At 56.6% G+C, this 17,500-nt stretch overlaps 1 long non-coding RNA gene across 1 annotated transcript in view; it reads right to left on the bottom strand.

The window, feature by feature from the left end:
* Positions 1–5,447: 5,447 nt before the first annotated feature.
* LOC121483858 overlaps positions 5,448–17,500 on the bottom strand; it is a 16,445-nt gene continuing 4,392 nt past the window's right edge. The window contains exons 2-3 of the long non-coding RNA XR_005985870.1: positions 7,151–7,222; positions 5,448–5,632 (exon numbers count right to left, since the gene is read on the bottom strand). This is a non-coding gene — a long non-coding RNA (uncharacterized LOC121483858). The remainder of the gene's footprint in view (positions 5,633–7,150; positions 7,223–17,500) is intronic.

The raw sequence follows: 17,500 nt of genomic DNA on the forward strand, positions 1-17,500 counted from the left end.
GGCCGGCCGGCCGGCCGGTCCCGCCCCACGGACCGGGGCCGCGCACACCTCCGCGGCGGCGGCGCGGAGAGACGAGGGCGCTTCACCCGCCACCCCCTCCCCTCGGACGGCCCCGATGGCGGCCGCGGCCCGCGGGCGCGGGGCGGGACGCCCGGCGGTCGCGCGCCGCGGCCGGCAGCGGGCCGGCACGCGCTCACGCGGGACGGAGGCGGGGCGCCGGGCCAGAGCCCGAACCCCTCCCCGCCACCGGGGAGACGCGCGCGCGGCCGCGGACGGCCAACGGCGAGCGGCCGCCGGGGACCCGACCCACGCCCGGGGCACGCGCGCGCCAGGGCGGGGACCGCGGCCGGCGGGGATGGGGGGCGGCGGGAGACGACGGCGGCCCCTCGTCACCACACAACGCCACCGCCGGGGGGCGGGCGGGGGCAAGCGGCGGACGCGGGCGGGAAGGCCGCAGCGGGCCCGGGAAGCGCCGGCGCCCCGGGGAGCGCGGCACCGGGTCGGCCAAGACGGGCGACGGACGAGGACGAGGGCGGGGGCGGACGGGAAAGGCCGCCGACGGGAGACGCCCCGGCGGCCAGGGGGCCAAGGCGCCGGAGAACGGCAAGCGGGAGCGGCGGAGGAGAGGACCGCGGGCCACCGCGAGGGGGCTTCGGGAAGCCTCAGAAGATGCCTGGGAGCCCAAGGTCGGGCGCCCTGGGGCGCACGCGGGGTCCCACCGCCCGAGGCCTCCAGCGCAAGGGCGGTCCCGCGGCACCCGAGGACGCCGGCCCGGCCCCCACGGCGGGCCCCAAGCAACCTCGCGGGGCTCGGGGGCCCCAACCGCCACCGTTCACGCGACCGCTTCTCCCGAGAACGCTCTCCCGCACGCACACGCGCAACGACGCCCCGCCCCAACACCCCCGCGCGCCTCCCTCCTCCCCTTCCTCGGAGGACCGAGAGCACTTCGCCCGGGGACGCCCCCCCAGCCATGGCGGGCGGGGGGAGCAAGACACCCAACAGCGGCGAGGCCGGTTTCGGTCCCCAGAGGGCGGAGTTAGGGGCGGCACACGCGGCGCGCCCGCGACCGTGCGGTCGGGGGACGCGGGCAGGCGGGGGGCGGGGGGGGGCGGCGGGGCGGCGGCGACGGGGAGGAAGCGCACAGCGTGCCAGGGCCGGGAGCGCGTGGGGAAGGGCCGGTCCCGGGAAGGGCGCGCCAACGAAGGCGCGAGCCGGGCCACCGGGTAAACGCGCACGGGATCCCACCGCCACCAGCACGAGGGCGGTCCCGCGACGCCCGGGACGCCGGCCGGCCTCAGCACCCTTGGCAGACCTCCCCGCAAACCGGGCCCCACACCGCCGGGGCCCAAGGCACGCGCGACCCCCGCCGCGGGGGACCCGTCCGAACCTCCGTCCGTCCATCCGCCGGTCCGTCCGTCCGTTCATCCGTCCGGTCCAACCCGGAGTCACGACCCGGGGAGGCGCCCCCAGGCGGGAGCTGGCCCGACCCGTGCGCGCCCGCCGCGCCACCGCCGGCGGCGACTCCGCCCGGCAGCGGGCGGGGGCCCGGACAGACAGCCAGCCAGCCAGCCAGCCAGCCAAGCCAGCCGCTCGCGCGGCGCACACGCAACACACACGGGGTGGCTGGCGTGGGGGGGGGGCGGGCCGCCCCAACACCCCCCCCCCCGGGGCCGCGCGCACACTCGCACACGCACGCGGGCAACACACCCCGCACCGGACGCCGGCCCGGCCCGGCGGTATCCTCCCCCATCTCGGAGGGGGGAGGCGCAGGCCGCGGTAGGCGAAGAGCGGCGCTCTGCCCAAACACGTCGCGACGGTAGTCAACCCCGCGTCGGTGGCCACACTACACGCGCAGAGGAGGGGCAGCGGCTGGGGGCTCCGGTACCCCAAGGCACCCTCTCGGATCGCTAGAGAAGGCTTTCTCACCGAGGGCGCATCGCCCCCCCCTTCGTCCCCCCAAACGGGCCCCACCAAACGGCGCTCCGGGGCCGACAGGGCTCGCGGGGCGGGCGCAGGTCTCCGGCAAGGGACAGGCACAGGGCAACCCCGAGCGCTCGCGGCCGGTGCCCCCTCGAGGACACCACCCTCCACCTCGCCCGAGCACGGCGCGGCCACGTCACCGCCCAGAGGGGAGAGCTCCCCGCCTCCCGCGAGGCGGGCGAGACAGAGGAACGGAGACGGGGGCACGACCCGTGCCGGGAGAGAGGGGCAGCCCCTCGGGCTGGCCAAGCGCCCGGGGCGCTGGCTCGGCCCGCCGCGGGCGCTCACGCGTCCCCACCAAGTCCTCCGAGTCACACCGCCCCCACACCACCCCCGCCGGCGCGGCGAGGGGGAGGGGAGGGGGAAGGAAGACGAGGCGCCCGGGCCCCCGCCAGGGGCACGGGTGCGCCTCCCTTGCCGGCTTCCACCACCCGCTCCTCGGACGCGCCACCGACGGCGGCGGCGGCGGCCCGAGGGGAGTCGACGGGGAAGGAAACGACGCCACCGCTCGGCCTCAGGCACCTGAGGCGACCTGGAGCGCTCCAGGGGCACCACGGAGGGCCGGGCGCAACGCGCTCAAGCGCGCCCAGGCCGGGCGGTGAGCAGCGCGGCGTCGGGCAGGCCCTCCCCGCGGAGGGGAGGACCGCTCGCCACGGACCCAGGCCTTCAGGAAAGGCCGGCGAGAGTGTCCGCCGCGTCGGAGGACCCCGGTCCCGCCAGCGCCGCGAGGCAAGAAGGCGGGAGGGCGGGGTCGGGCCGGAGTCCGCACCACCCCCAACCCCGGAGCGCGCCCCCCCCGCGCACCCGCCGTCACGACGGCCGGGCGTGGAGGAGCCGGGGAGGGAGAGGCCCGCGGGCAGAACGAGAAGAGCGGTCGCATCCGCCATGGATGCCCGTCCCTCGTCTGACGCGGCTTAGGCCCGGCCCAGGAGAGCACGAGATCACCACATCGATCGATCGGCAGCGAGCTGCGGCCCCGAGGGGGCTTCCCGAGGAGCAAAAGCCCAGCGAGGACGGCGACCGGGGGGACCTGCTTCCGCCTCACCGGCAGCCCCTCGACCCCCAGGGGGCAGGAGCGACCGGACAACCCCAGAGACAGCGGGGGACGCCTGACACGCGGCACGGAGCCTTGCGGGACAGGGGTTGTCACAGCCAACAGCCGGGTGCCCACGGCATGGAGCGCACGGGGGTAAAAGACCCACCGCCACCTGCCCACACCGCCCTCCCTCGGGTGCCAGAGACCGGAGGGTGACACCACGACCCGGGCCACCTGGAGTCCAGCGCGAGAGCCGGCGCGCAGGCCCAGGCGGACGGCTCAGGCTCCAGTGAGCGAGGACAGGGACCGGCTCGGCCGCGCGGTCAAGCCCAGAACCCCACACGCGCCCAGAGGCCCACATCTCCAAGGCGAGCGACGGACCGACTGTCTTTTACGTCTGCCTGTCTGTCGCCGAAACACAACGTGTCAGCACCTACCTGGCAACAAAAAATGTTCATTTCGGGCGAGAAAATAGCCGCGCCTGCTGGCGGGGACCAGCCACAGGTCACCGCGACCTCCCGGGACCGTGGCACGGCCACTGTCCCCAAAACCTGCCCCACGGCGCCCCCCCACCCCCACCCCACGGAGCCCCCCGGGCTATCTGGTCGACCCAGGGTGGGGAGGGGGGAGGGGCGATACGCGGGAGGTGGAGACAGCCTCAAGTCCTTGAGCCTAAGGCATGTCTAAAACAGTGACTCTCTAAAGTACATGGAGGCAGAAGGAGGCCAGCTGGAGTTTTGTTGTGTGGGTTGCGTATCTGTGGCAATGGGGTGGGTGTGGGTGGCTGATGTTTGTTTTCTGGACGAAGTGAAAGAACCCTTTGAGTGCAAGTATTTGCAGAAGGGGTCCGGCGGGATGGGAAGGTGTGGGTCAGTCCATTCACCGAGAAAACCGGAGACTCGGCCTTTTTAAGAACTAGGCAACGGAAGGAGTATAGCTTGGCTCATCGCAGCAACTGGCAACTCAGCAGAAACAATAGAACATTCCCAGAACGAATGGAGTTTGCAGGAGCCAACGTGAGCATGCCCCACCACCCTCCGCGGGTGCGTCCGTGTAAACACACACACACACACACACACACACACACACACACACGCCTTCCATTCCCAAATCCACCAGAGGACTCAGGGTTGGTTGGGGGCGGGGATGGAGGGTGGCGGGTGGCAGAAGGGAGGTTCAGGGCCATCCATTCCGATGGCCCTCACTCAATCATTTCATTCAAATGCACATGGTTGTCTGTTAAAGTCCGAGCCTGGGACTTCTCTCCATTGAATGGCTTTCTGCACCTCCCCCAACCCTCAGGCTGCGGCTCCCAAACTGTGGGGGAGGGGAGAGAAGAAAAGAGAAGAGAAGAGGAGGGGAGGGGAGGGGAGGGGGAAAGAGAAGGGCAAAGAGGATGTATGAAGAACTCACATTGTTTGGGGTCCTGACCCAGGAAACCCCAATAAACCCTTTGGGAATCAATCCTGGATGTGGAGGATGCCATCTCACTCTAATGCCTTCCAGGGGTGGGGGTGCATCTGGGAGGGCGTGGCATGGCGGGGTCTGGTGAATCTGATGGGGAGTTAAACACATGACCGTGGTGTCTTAGGGTCCAGAGGCCAAACACAGGCATGGAGTGATAAGGGCGAAGGACTAAGGGAGGCCTGGCCAGGGACAGTTCTGACTCATCCACCCTGGGTGAGGGCCCAACAAGCACACTCTTTCCTCTGAAGCGAAGGGCCAGCAGTTTCCTGGTTCCCCATCGACCTGTCCTCCCTCTCGCACCCACTTCCCAAGGGAAATCCTCAGTCTCATTCGAAGTAGTCACCGGCTGTGTCACAAGCCACCTTCTGTCTACTAAAAGGAGTAAGGAAGATGGACAAACATGAACCAGCCCGACAGATGGCACCTCCGCACGGAGGGGTTGGGGGTTGGGGCTGTCCCCGGACAAAACGTGACTCTGAGCTTGAAAACATGAAAGGGCAGAAGCTTCCGCCCCGGGCCCACCACCCCCCACCCCCACCCCCGCAGGCCCGCTCAGTCGGAAGAGCACTCAACTTTTGATTGCAGTCAGGCTTGTGAGTTCGAGCCCTACGTTGGGTCTAGAGATGATGAAAAATGAAGGAACGAACTCTCAATAACTTAAGTACGAATGGGGCGCCTGGGTGGCTCAGCGGTTTAGCGTCTGCCTTCAGCCCAAGGCCTGATCCTGGAGACCCAGGATCCAGTCCCACGTCAGGCTCCCTGCATAGAGTCTGCTTCTCCCTCTGCCTGTGTCTCTGTCCCTGTGTCTCTCATGAATAAATAAATAAAATATCTTAAAAAAAAGAAAGAAAGAAAGAAAGAAACGACTACAACATTCCATTGTAGGTGACGTCTAGTTTTCTTTTTACCACAACTGGGAAAACAAAACAAAATAAAACAAAACAAACAACAACAAGACCCCCCACCACCACCACCACCACCACCAGCCCACCCTGTCCTTGGCTCAGCGTAAGGGAATTCCTGGGTCAGGTTGAAAGAGGGGGAGGGGGTGATATCCTGTCGTCCGCAGTGTGGAAAACCAGGGTTCAGCAACCTGGAATTGTTTCCTCTTCCTCACCAGGTAGACAGACGTGGTCACTGTCATCATCCCTGCAAAAGCAAGGCAAGAGGGAAGAACCTCAGCATTTCCAAGCACCTTGTAGGGGCACCTGGGAGGCTCGCTGGGGTTAAGCAGCTGACTCCCGGTTTCGTCCGCCAGGAGGTGGCACTCTTGACTCGCCCAGTGAGGCCGTGGCGACCTCTGGAAGGAAGGTATCAGGCTCAGGGTTTCCGAGGGGCTCGGCTGGCTCCCCGAGAAGTGGATCTGAGTGTCTCCAGGCTGTCTGATCCTATCTGAGTCTTAGGATGCGATTCCAGGGGCCCGTGGCCCGCTCGGTCAGTAGAGAGCACGACTCTTGACCTCCATGTCGTGAGTGGGAGCCCTACGTTGGGAGTAGAGATCACTCTGAAAAATAAACCTGGGGGGGCGGGGCGGGGGGCGGCGGAGGAAGAGAAGAGAAAAGAAAAACAGATGCCATTGCACTCAAGGAAGGCAGGCCTTGGTGATACAAGGGATTCTTCCAACAGTGGCCGGTTACAATGAGAACGTATTCCCACAGAACAGACCTCACGCAGATGATTGGCAATTGCCATAAAAGAAAGATAACTCATTAGAAAAAGAGAGAGAAGAAAGAAAAGAAAAGAAAAGAAAAGAAAAGAAAAGAAAAGAAAAGAAAAGAGATAACTCACTGAGAGTTTCTGAACACTGACGGGTCACAGGTAGGGAGAAAAGATAAGGATTTTAAAGATTGTTTTTTCTTTAGATTTTATGTATTTATTCATGAGAGATACAAACACACACACACACACAGAGAGAGAGAGAGAGAGAGAGAGATTGAGAGAGAGAGAGAGGCAGAGACACAGGCAGAGGGAGAAGCAGGCTCCATGCAGGGTCTCCAGGATCACGGCCTGGGCTGAAGGCAGCGCTAAACCGCTGAGCCACCCGGGCTGCCCAAGGATAAGGATTTTAATTTGTTTACAATCTCACACGTTCCTAAAATTTCTCTAAGGTATAGATATCTCTACAAAGTTTCCTTCAAACTGGAAGAGCAAACATGAGGGGATCAGCAGTGATTTGAACAAGAGTCCTTTAAAAAGGGTCATCAGGATGCCTGGGTGGTTCAGTGGTGGGAGCGGCTGCCTTTGGCTCAGGGTGTGATCCTGGAGTCCCGCATGGGTCTCTCCCTGCAGAGCCTGCTTCTCCCTCTGCCTGTGTCTCTGCCTCTCTCTCTCTCATTGTGTCTCTCGTGAATAACTAAATAAAATCTTTAAAAAACAAAAACAAAGAAACCAGTCATCATTGTCTTTCGCTCTTTTCAGTTCCATGTTGTTCCTTTTAGTTCTGTTTTTTTTAAGATTTTATTCATGTATGAGAGAGAGAGAGAGAGAGAGAGAGAGAGAGAGAGAGAGAAACAGGCTCCATGCAGGGAGCCTGATGCGGGACTCCATCCCGGGACTCCGGGGTCACGCCCTAAGCCCAAGGCAGAGGCTCCACCGCTGAGCCACCCAGGCGTCCCTGGTTTTGTTCTGGGCAAATGCAGCTATTTCACTAGTTCTGGCAATTCATACTGTTGTTCGATGATCTCGGGGTGACCAGAAACTGAGATGTGTCAAAAGTCCTTTGCGTGGTTCTTCTGGAATCTGGGAAAAATAAATAAATAAATAAATAAATAAATAAATAAATAAATAAATAAATAGGTGTGTGTGTGTGTGTGTGTGTGTGTGTGTGTGTGTGTTGTTTGTTTGTTTTTGCAAGAGCATCAGAACACCTGTACATGACATGGCGGTCACCGGTGGACGTGGTTACAGACCCGAGGAGAGTTGGCTAGAGTGCAGTCGAGAAGAAAACCGGATTATGATTTGTCCACACACAGCATTTTAACAATGTACCAGGGCACGTTACCACTTTACGACTTTATGTCGCTTTTGGAACACCCACAGCATTCACACAACCAATATAATCTAAGAGGGCTTATGATTCTTTGTCTGACGCTGCTTCTCACGTGCCTTCACATAGCAGGTAAACGACCTATGTTAGTCAAGAGACTCAACTTAGGGCTAGACTTTTCTGGGATCCGCTGAAAATCCATGAATGAACGGATGAAGGAACCAGCAAACAGCTGAGCAGCCAGCCGGCCAGCCAGATACACAATCCATCCATCCATCCATCCATCCATCCATCCATCCATCCATCCAACCAACCAACATCTCAGAAGCTTTCAAGGCCCAGGCCTATAAAGGATCATGGGTCATTACAAAACTGAAAACAACATCAGTATCTGTTTCGCCAGGGTGGCCCTAGGAGATTCCACAGGAGCTTATAGAGTTGTCCCCAAAATGTAGCTCCTTTAATATTGAGAAGTTTTCACTCTCTCACGGAGGTAATTCGTGGATAAAAAGGAATATAAAAACCTGGCTGGTCTGGAGAGGGAAAATAATAACATATTTTTTTCTTCTCTGTTCACAATCCGTTGCCGTGATTAGACTACCAACGCAAGGAAATCTCTTCATTTTAACAGAGACAAGAGCCGAGTCTTAATGCTATACCAGTGTACTAGTAAAGCTCACTTCTCCCAATCTCAGTCTGTCCTGAGCATGCATACAATTCCTTTTCAAAAAAATCTGCTTCCAGGACGCCTGGCTGTTTCAGTGGTTGAACCTCTGTCTTTGGCTCATGGTGTGATCCCGGGGGGGCCAGGGATCCAGTCCCACAGTGGGCTCCCTGCGTGGATCCCACTTCTCTCTCCTCCCGTGTCTCTGCACCTCTGTCTCTGTCTCTGTGTCTCTCTCTGTGAGTCTCTCACGAATACATAAATAAAAACTTTAAAGAAATTCCCTAGTTGTTTCCTTCAGAAACCCCTTCTACAATGGTCTTTTTTGTTCAGATTCAGCCTTAAGTGTTCTTTGTCTAAAGAAGCAGGCTCTGGGATGCCTGGTGGCTGGTCGTCATTTGAGCATCTGGCTTTGGCTCAGGACGTGATCCCGGACTCCTGGGATCGGGTCCCATACCCGGCTCCTTGCATGGAGCCTTCTTTTCCCTCTCTCTGCCTCCCTCTGTCCCTCCCTCCCTCCCTCCCTCCTGATTAAGTAAATAAAATCTTTTTTTTTTTAAAGATTTTATTTATTTATTCTTGAGAGATAGAAGGAGAGACAGAGCCAGAGACACAGGCAGAGGGAGAAGCAGGCTCCATGCACCGGGAGCCCGACGTGGGATTCGATCCCGGGTCTCCAGGATCGCGCCCTGGGCCAAAGGCAGGCGCCAAACCGCTGCGCCACCCAGGGATCCCAAGTAAATAAAATCTTAATAAAGGAAAAAAAAAAAAAAAAGCCAGGCTCATTATTTCAGGACAGAATTATTTTCTTTTCCCTCACCAAAACATGTATTCTCACGCCTTGTACGTTTCCTACACGTCTCCTACTTGTCACACACGGAGTTGTTTTCCTTATCGTTCTCCAGTAGTCTCCATTCCATTGGCAGGCTTTTGCAAAATTGTAATATATTAGCTTTCTTTCAGAGAGAGAGCACTGTGTGAAGTGGGGAAGGGGGAGGAGGAGGAGGGAGAGGGAGAGAGTGCGAGACCGAGCATCTTTCCTTTTTTAAACTATTTTGTTTCTTTATTCCCGTGTGAGAGAGAGAGACAGAGACAGAGACAGAGACATGGGCAGAAGCAGGTCCCCGCAAGGAGACAGATGCAGGAAAGGATCCCGGACCCGCATGATCGGGCCCTGAGATGAAGGCAGACGCTTAACCGCTGAGAATCCGGGGGTCCCGAACGAACGAACGGACGGACGGACGGACGGACGGATGAACGAACGGACGGACGGACAGACGGATGGATGGACGGACGAACGAACGAACGAACGAACAGAACTTCATCCCAGATCGTGGGAACTCGTGAAATATTGTCACTCGTCCTTATCTCTCCGAGCTGTCCTGTTCCCGATTTTTACCCGCGCCGGCCTTTGAACTCCTAAGCTACAGTTCCTTTACAAAGGGATGTCAGCAATATAGCATCCGGAGGTAGAGGAAACCTCTCCCTCGTAGAACCCATAGGGACACGTAGACACAGACGAGATGCCAACAAAGTATATAGCCTTGGTCTCACTCCTATCTGTGGAGAGGTCACGAAAGACCCGATGTTCCGATCTCCCCGCTGGCTGGGTGACAACAACTCCAGTGGCCAGCGAGCGTGACCGCGTCCGGACCCCATCCATCCTTTGGTTTCCATTTCGAAAGAGAAGAGGCCGGTTTCCTGCAAAGATACCCAAAGCCGCAGCAACAACCCAACCCGAAGAAGACCAGAGCGTCTGTCTCCCCGAGCGAGCCGAGCACTGGTTCCTCACCAACAGTCGGGACATTACTGATGGAGCCAGAGGGAGTTTTAGGTTAGGTTCTGGTCCCTGGGCTGGCCTCATTGCCAGCTTTCTCTAATCGTGGAGAGCATAGCATTCAGGCATGAGCAAAGCACCCCATTCACCCGGTTTGGGCCATCTGAGCCTCAGGTTCCCCTTCCACGTGTCCCAGGTCAGTGAGCACTTGCAAGTAAGTATAGGCCCCCTAAGCAGCCCAGGGGTAGCCTGCCAGAGTTTCCTGTGGCTGGCGGTGTGTGTGTGTGTGTGTGTGTGTGTGTGTGTGTGTGTGTGTGTCGTGTGCTCAACCTTCGCTGCAGGGTTCTCTAGGGTCTGGTTCCGTTCGCCCCGCTTTTCTGCGTGCGCGTGCACGTGCGTGTGCATGCTCCATAAGGAGCTGGGGCGTCCTCGGGAGGAGGGACGCCGTAGAGAGTGGACAGTTTATTCTCTGATCTTGGTACGGGCAAGGCTGTAGGGCTTGAACTCTGTGGGAACCAGGAAGGTTTTCTTCCGTTTTCTCATCGTCAGTTTTGGCAGGTTGCCTTTTAGTGATCGATCGATCCGATCGAAACAAAACAAAACAAAACAAAACAACACAACTTTTTTTTTTCCTTTTTGTAAAGATTCTGTTTATTTTCTCCTGAGACACAGTGAGTGAGAGAGTCGGACACACAGGCAGAGGGAGAAGCAGGCTCCATGCTTGGAACCCGACGTGGGACTCTGATGCCGGGCCTCCAGGATCAGGCCCCGGGCTGAAGGCGGCGCTCAACCGCCGAGCCACCCGGGCTGCCCACCTTTTTCTTTTTCTTTTTTTCTTTTAATTTTTTTTTTTTATTTTCAGAAGATTTTAGGTGTATGCGATGTTTACACCCAGGTTAGGGCTCATCCTCGCAACCGAGAAATATAGAGTCCCACACTCCACCGACAGTGCCAGCCAGCAGTCACGCACCCCTTCATCGATTTCATTTGTTCATTTGCTTGCTTGCTTGCTTGCTTGCTTGCTTCCTGGCTCTGGCTTGCTTATGTATACATTCATTCAGCCGGTCAGTCGGTCAGCCGATCAGTTCAGTCAGTCAGTCAGTCAGTCCTTTTAATTAATCATTCATTCTTTCCTGTTTTAGAGGTGTTCTTTATTTATCCATGAGAGACACACAGAGACAGGCATTGACAGACGCAGAGAGAAGCAGGCTCCCCGCGGGGAGCCCCAAGTGGGAGCCGGGGGCTCCAGGACCCCAGGATGATGACCTGACCCCAAGGCAGATGCTGAACACGGAGCTACCCAGGCGTCCCCGTTGCTTGACTTTTCAGGGGAGGCAGACAGGCAACGTGCATTCAGTGGCACGGAAATAGAGCCCAACTAGTGCTGAGTTTTCTGTGAGCCGTTTGGCCCTGGGTCAGTGTGAAAGCCAATGGAGCAGGGCCCAGAAACGTTCAAGGCTGAGAATTTCCTTCCTCCATAATCATTTCACAGACGCTTAATTGAAAGTGGTATCTACCTATCGTATGGCAAACGTCTTTCTCTGTTTGGGTTCTAGCCAAGACCCAGAGAGTCGAAGCCCCCAACCTCAGGGACTGAAAGTCGCCAGTTGGATGCAGAGATAGTTAGGCAGGCAGGCAGGCAGGCAGGCAGGCAGGCAGAGCCGGAAAGGCAGGCGCCACACCAGTGAGTCCAGGTGTGAGGAATGTGGGATCGGTGAGTCCAGGTGTGAGGAATGTGGGATCGCAGGGCAGCTGGGTCGCAGCCTGGTCCGGATCCGCCCGGGTCAGTAGCGTTTCCTGACACAGGACGGCAGGACGGGGCGCCAAAGAGGGGCCTTGGGGTGGCTTTCCTCCTCCGCCTCCTTGGGATGGGGACATCTGCCCCACTCGGGGCATGCCCCGCACCCGCCCACGCGCCCACCCCCACACGCTGGCCACCGGTCGGTCCCGCAGGCGCCTGCCTTCCGAACCACCCAGGCTGCACCGGTTCCATGTCCGGTTCCGGTTCCGGCCCAGGCTCCGGCCCCAGGCAAGGGCGCACTTGCAAATATCATCCATGGGAGGCTTCCTGCTGCCCTCACTCCTACAGATCCGGGACACCGGAGGGTGGGGGGGTGGGAGCGGTTCCCAGATGGGATGTAGAAATGTCCGCCAACCGAAACCCGTCCTTCCCGCGTCATCTCCCCACGACGTGACGCGACACCCTGTGCGGTGTGTGGAGAGAGACCCTTTGTCTCGCCGCCACCGCTACAGCAACCGAGGACAGTCCTCAAACAGGAGCACGGTCCCATGAGCATCGGTCCCATCTGAACCTATTCCCTAGTTGGGGATCCTAGGGTGTGTCTAGGGATAGACCTGGAGCACGAGGTCCTGTGTGTGGGAACCAGATGAACGAACGCGCAAGACCGTGGGTGGCGGTGGGAAGGAAGAGGTGCGGACGAGGTGTGCCCGGGTGGCATACCCGCGTTTGAGCGGCTGCCTTCCACTCGGCTCCCGGCATCATCACAGCGTTTTGGGGATCCAGCACCGCACCGGGCTCCCCGCGTGGAGCCTGCTTCTCCCTCTGCCTGCCTCCCGGCCTCCTTCTGTGTGTCTCCCTTGAATAAATACAGTTTATTTATTCATTTATTTGTTAACGATTTTATTTATTTATTTATTTATTTATTTATTTATTTATTCGAGAGAGAGAGAGAGAGAGAGAGAGAGAGAGAGGGAGGGAGAGAGAGAGAGAGAGAGAGAGAGAGAGAGAGAGAGAGAGAGGCAGAGATCCCATGCCCGATCAATACAGTTTAAGAAATTAAACTTAAGGGATCCCTGGGTGGCGCAGCGGTTTGGCGCCGCCTGCAGCCTGTGGTGTGATCCTGGAGACCCGGGATCCAGTCCCACATCGGGCTCCCTGCATGGAGTCCGCTTCTCCCTCTGTCTGTGTCTCTGCCTCTCTCTCTCCCTCTCTCTCTCTCTCTCCCTAACTAAAAAAAAATCCTTAAAAATAATGAATGAATGAATGAATGAATAATAAATGAATGAATAAATAAATAAATAGATAAATAAATAAATAAAATTTTAAAAATTAAAAAAAAGAGAGTTAAAAAATGGAATGGACAGATAACTTGGCGAGGAGGATGTGTGAAGGTATGTAATGCCGCTGAGCGACTCCAGGCTTAGAAAGGGTTACAAGGTTCCACCGTAGGTGACGCCTGTCTTTTGGACCACAACCGAAACACAAAACAAGACCCCCTGTCCCTGGCTCAGAGTAAGGGAGTTCCTGGGTCAGGCTGGAGGGGGTTCCTGTGGTCCGCAGAGTGCAGAACCCCGGTTCAGCCATCTGGACTCTTTTCTTCCTGTCCTCGGAGACAGGCGTGGTCGCAGACGGCACACGCCTGTAAAGGCAAGGCCAGAAGGAAGAACTTCAGCATCCCTTTGGCTCTTCTTTTCTGTTCTTCCGGTTGTTGTGGTTCCGGTGTTGTTGAGCCTCAGCATTTCCAAGCACCTTGTAGGGGCAACCTGGGAGGCTCGCTGAGGTAAAGCAGCTGACTCTCGGTTTCGTCCGCCAGGAGGTGGCACTCTTGACTCGCCCAGTGAGGCCGTGGCGACCTCTGGAAGGAAGGTATCAGGCTCAGGGTTTCCGAGGGGCTCGGCTGGCTCCCCGAGAAGTGGATCTGAGTGTCTCCAGGCTGTCCGATCCTATCTGAGTCTTAGGATGCGATTCCAGGGGCCCGTGGCCCGCTCGGTCAGTAGAGAGCACGGCTCTTGACCTCCAGGTCGTGAGTGCGAGCCCTACCTTGGGAGTAGAGATCACTTTGACAAATGGACCCCGGGGGGGGGGGGGGGGCGCGGGGGGGGGGGGGGGAGAGGGGAGGGGAGGGAGGAGGGGAGGGCGGCGTGGGGACTGGGGGAGGTCGAAAGAAAGAGAAACAGACGCCATTCTACTCAGGGAAGGCCTTGGTGATACAGGGGATCCTTCCAACGGTGTCTGGTTACAATGAGAACGGATTCCCACCGACCTTCTGAAGAGGATTTAACAATCGCCAAAAAAAAAAGGAAGATGACTCACTGAGAGTTTCTGAACTCTGTTCAGGGTTTCTTGGAACTCATTCAGTTCCACGTTGTTCCTTTCTGTTCGGCTTCCATGCAGCTTTTTCATTAGTTCCGGCAACTCCTACTGTATGTAGTTGGACGATCTCCGGATGACCAGACACCGGGATTCGTCCAGAGTGCTTTCCGCGAAGCTTCTGAAAGGCAGACCGTATTGTTGCAAGACCTTCCGAACAACACCTGCACGTGACAGGGAGGTCACCCACGGACGGACGTGCCTAAAGACCCGATGAGAATTCATTATAATGCAGTCGAGAGGAAAATCCGACCAGTTTCTGTCACACACACACACACACACACACACTCACACTCACACACAACACACGCAGGCACGCACGCAGAGCATTTAAACAGTTCGAATGTGGAGGGATGGCACTCTACCAGGACACGTTACAAGTTTAGGAATTTCATTTCGTGTTTGGAACACCGGCAGCACTCACCCACGCAATATAATCTAAGAGGGCTTATGATTCTTTGTCTGACAGTGCTTCTCATGGTCCTTCCCATAACAGGTAAACGACCTATAGTAGTCAAGAGACTCTATTTAGGGTTTGGCATTCTGGGATCCGCTGAGAATCCACGAACGGATGAAGGAACCCGTAGACAGACAGCCAGGCAGCCAACCAGCCAACCAAAAACGTCTCAGAAGTTTTCAAGGCACATGCCTACAAAGGATCACGGATCATAACAAAACGGAAATCTTCATTGTCTCTTTCGCCAAGGTGGCCCCTAGGAGATTCTACAGGTGCTCTTAGAGTTGTCCCCCAAAATGAAGCTCCTTTAACGTGGAGAAGTGTTCACTCTTACATAGGGGAAGACCGGATAAAAACGAATCCAAAAAATAAAATAAATAAGTAAATAACAGAAAAAGTTAAACAACAACAACAACCACCAAAAAAAAAAAAAAAAAAAAAAAGGAATCTAAAAACCTTGCTGTTCTGGGCAGGTAAAGGGAGAAACACACACACACACACACACACACACACACACACACACACCCAAAAACAAACAAACAAAAAAACCCCAACCAAACCAAACCAAACCAAACCAAACCAAGCCAAGCCAAGCCAAACAAACAAACAAACAAAAAAGCACATTGTCTTTGTCTTTTCTTCTCTGTTCACACTCTTATCAAGAGTAGACTACCAATGCAAGAGAATCTCGTCATTTTAGCAGAGAGAAGAGCCAAATCTCAGTTGTACACCAGTATACTAGTAAAACCCACTTCTCCCAATCTCAGTCCGTCCTGACCACGCCTACAATTACTTTCCAAAGAGTCTGCTTCTGGGACGCCTTGGGTGGCTCAGCGGTGGTGGAAGGTCTGCCTTTGGCTCAGGGCCTGATCCCAGGGGTCCTGGGATCCAGACCCGCATCGGGCTCCCCAGTGGAGCCTACTTCTTCCCCTGCCTGTGTCTCTGCCTCTCTCTCTCTCTCTCTCTCTCTCTCTCCCTGTCTCTCTCTTTCTCTGTCTCTGTCTCGCTTTCTCCGTCTCTGTCTCTCTTTATCTCTCTGTCTCTCTGTGTCTGTCTCTCTTTATCTCTCTGCCTCTCTTTTCTCTGCCTGTCTCTCTCTGTGTCTCTCTCCCCTTCTCTCTGTCTCTGTCTCTCTTCCTTTCTCTCTCTCTCTCTGTCTGTCTCTGTCTCTCTTTGTCTGTCTCTGTCTCTCTCTTTCTCTCTCTCTCTCCCATGAATACATAAATAAAATCCAAAAAAAAAAAAGAAAACAAAAAACAAATCTCAAAAATCTCCTTCAGAAATCCCTTCTATAATTTCTTTTTCCGTTCCGTCAGTCTTTTTTTTTTTTAATTATTTATTTTTGATAGTCATACAGAGAGAGAGAGAGAGAGAGAGAGAGGCAGAGACACAGGCAGAGGGAGAAGCAGGCTCCATGCACCGGGAGCCCGACGTGGGATTCGTTCCCGGGTCTCCAGGATCGCGCCCTGGGCCAAAGGCAGGCGCCAAACCGCTGCGCCACCCAGGGATCCCCCGTTCCGTCAGTCTTAAGTGTTCTTTCTCTAAATAGGTGGGCTTTGGGACGCCCGTGTGCCTCAGCCTTTGATCGTCTGGCTTGGGCTCAGGGCGTGATCCCAGACTCCTGGGACTGAGTCCCATATCAGGGTCCTCGCATGGAGCCTGCTTCCCTTGTCTCTGCCTGTCCCTGTGTCTCTCATCTCATGAAGAAGTAAATAAAATCTTAAAAAAAAAAAAAAAAGCCAGAGTCATTTCAGGACAGATTCATTTTCTTTAACCACCACCACCACCACCACCACCACCACCCGCATTTTGTACATGTCTCCTACTATCTCACACACAGAGGTTGTTTTCCTTGTCGTTAACCAGTAGTCTCGATTCCATGTGGCAGATTTTTAAAAATTGTACTTATTTTACACTTTTTGAGCGAGGAGAGAGGAGAGAGGAGAGAGAGAGAGAGAGAGCGAGCACTTTGTGAAGGGGGAAGGGAGAGAGAGAGACAGAGACAGAGACATAGGCAGAAGCAGGCTCCCCACAGGGAGCCAGATGTGGAAATGGGTCCGGACTCGGACACTCCCCCCCCCCCCCCCCCCCGCCGACCCAGAATTGGGCCCTGACCCAAAGGCCGATGCTCAACCCCTCAACCGCTGAGCCACCCAGGCGGCAGACTGTTAACTCCTAGAAACCTCAGTCTCTGGTGAAAAGCCAGTAGGAACCACGGGCACATTGCCTATCATACCAGAAATCCTTAGATTGTCAAATGGATGAATACATGTGATAGTTTTTAGAAACACGTGTGTGTGTGTGTGTGTGTGTGTGTGTGTGTGTGTGTGTGTATGCGTATGTATTGTTGGGCTGGCTGAGAGACAGGGGCACCCAAAATGGCGGACATCTCAAACTGGTTCAAAATGGCTGATCTTCCCGTCAAAGCAGCAGCCCTGACCACCACATCATCTCCAGTAAGTCGAAGCCTAGATGGGAAACCGAAACTTTCCATCCAGGACTTTCCAGCCAGGAACCACCCCCCCCCCACCCCCACCCCCTCCCCCGATACTACCCCCCACCCCACCCCCCCAGCCAATCACCTAAGGACACAGTGTTCCCTTGTCTAATTTGTCAAGGGACCCACCCGGATCCAGAGCCGGAACCAAGAAGGCTTAAAAACCCCCACAGTCCCCAACCCCGCGCGACTTCCTTGTCTCTGGCCACCTCTCCGAGTCATGGAACCTCGCCCAGGAGCGCTCCCCATTAAAGCACTCTCGAACCTACTGCCTGGCTCTGCTGGTTTTTTTGTTATTTCTCCGCTGTTCATTTTGTAAAAACCTAACATGTAGGACACAAATTTTTTTTTTTTTAAGATTTGATGTGTGTGTGTGTGTGTGTGTGTGTGTGTGAGAGAGAGAGAGAGAGAGAGAGAGAGAGAGAGAGAGGCAAAGACACAGAGGGAGAAGCAGGCTCCAATGCAGGGAGCCTGACGTGGGACTCGATCCCGGGACTCCAGGATCACGCCCTGGGCTGAAGGTGG

Source organism: Vulpes lagopus, unplaced genomic scaffold (genome assembly GCF_018345385.1).
Source record: "Vulpes lagopus strain Blue_001 unplaced genomic scaffold, ASM1834538v1 ctg238, whole genome shotgun sequence".
Lineage (NCBI taxonomy): Eukaryota > Metazoa > Chordata > Mammalia > Carnivora > Canidae > Vulpes > Vulpes lagopus.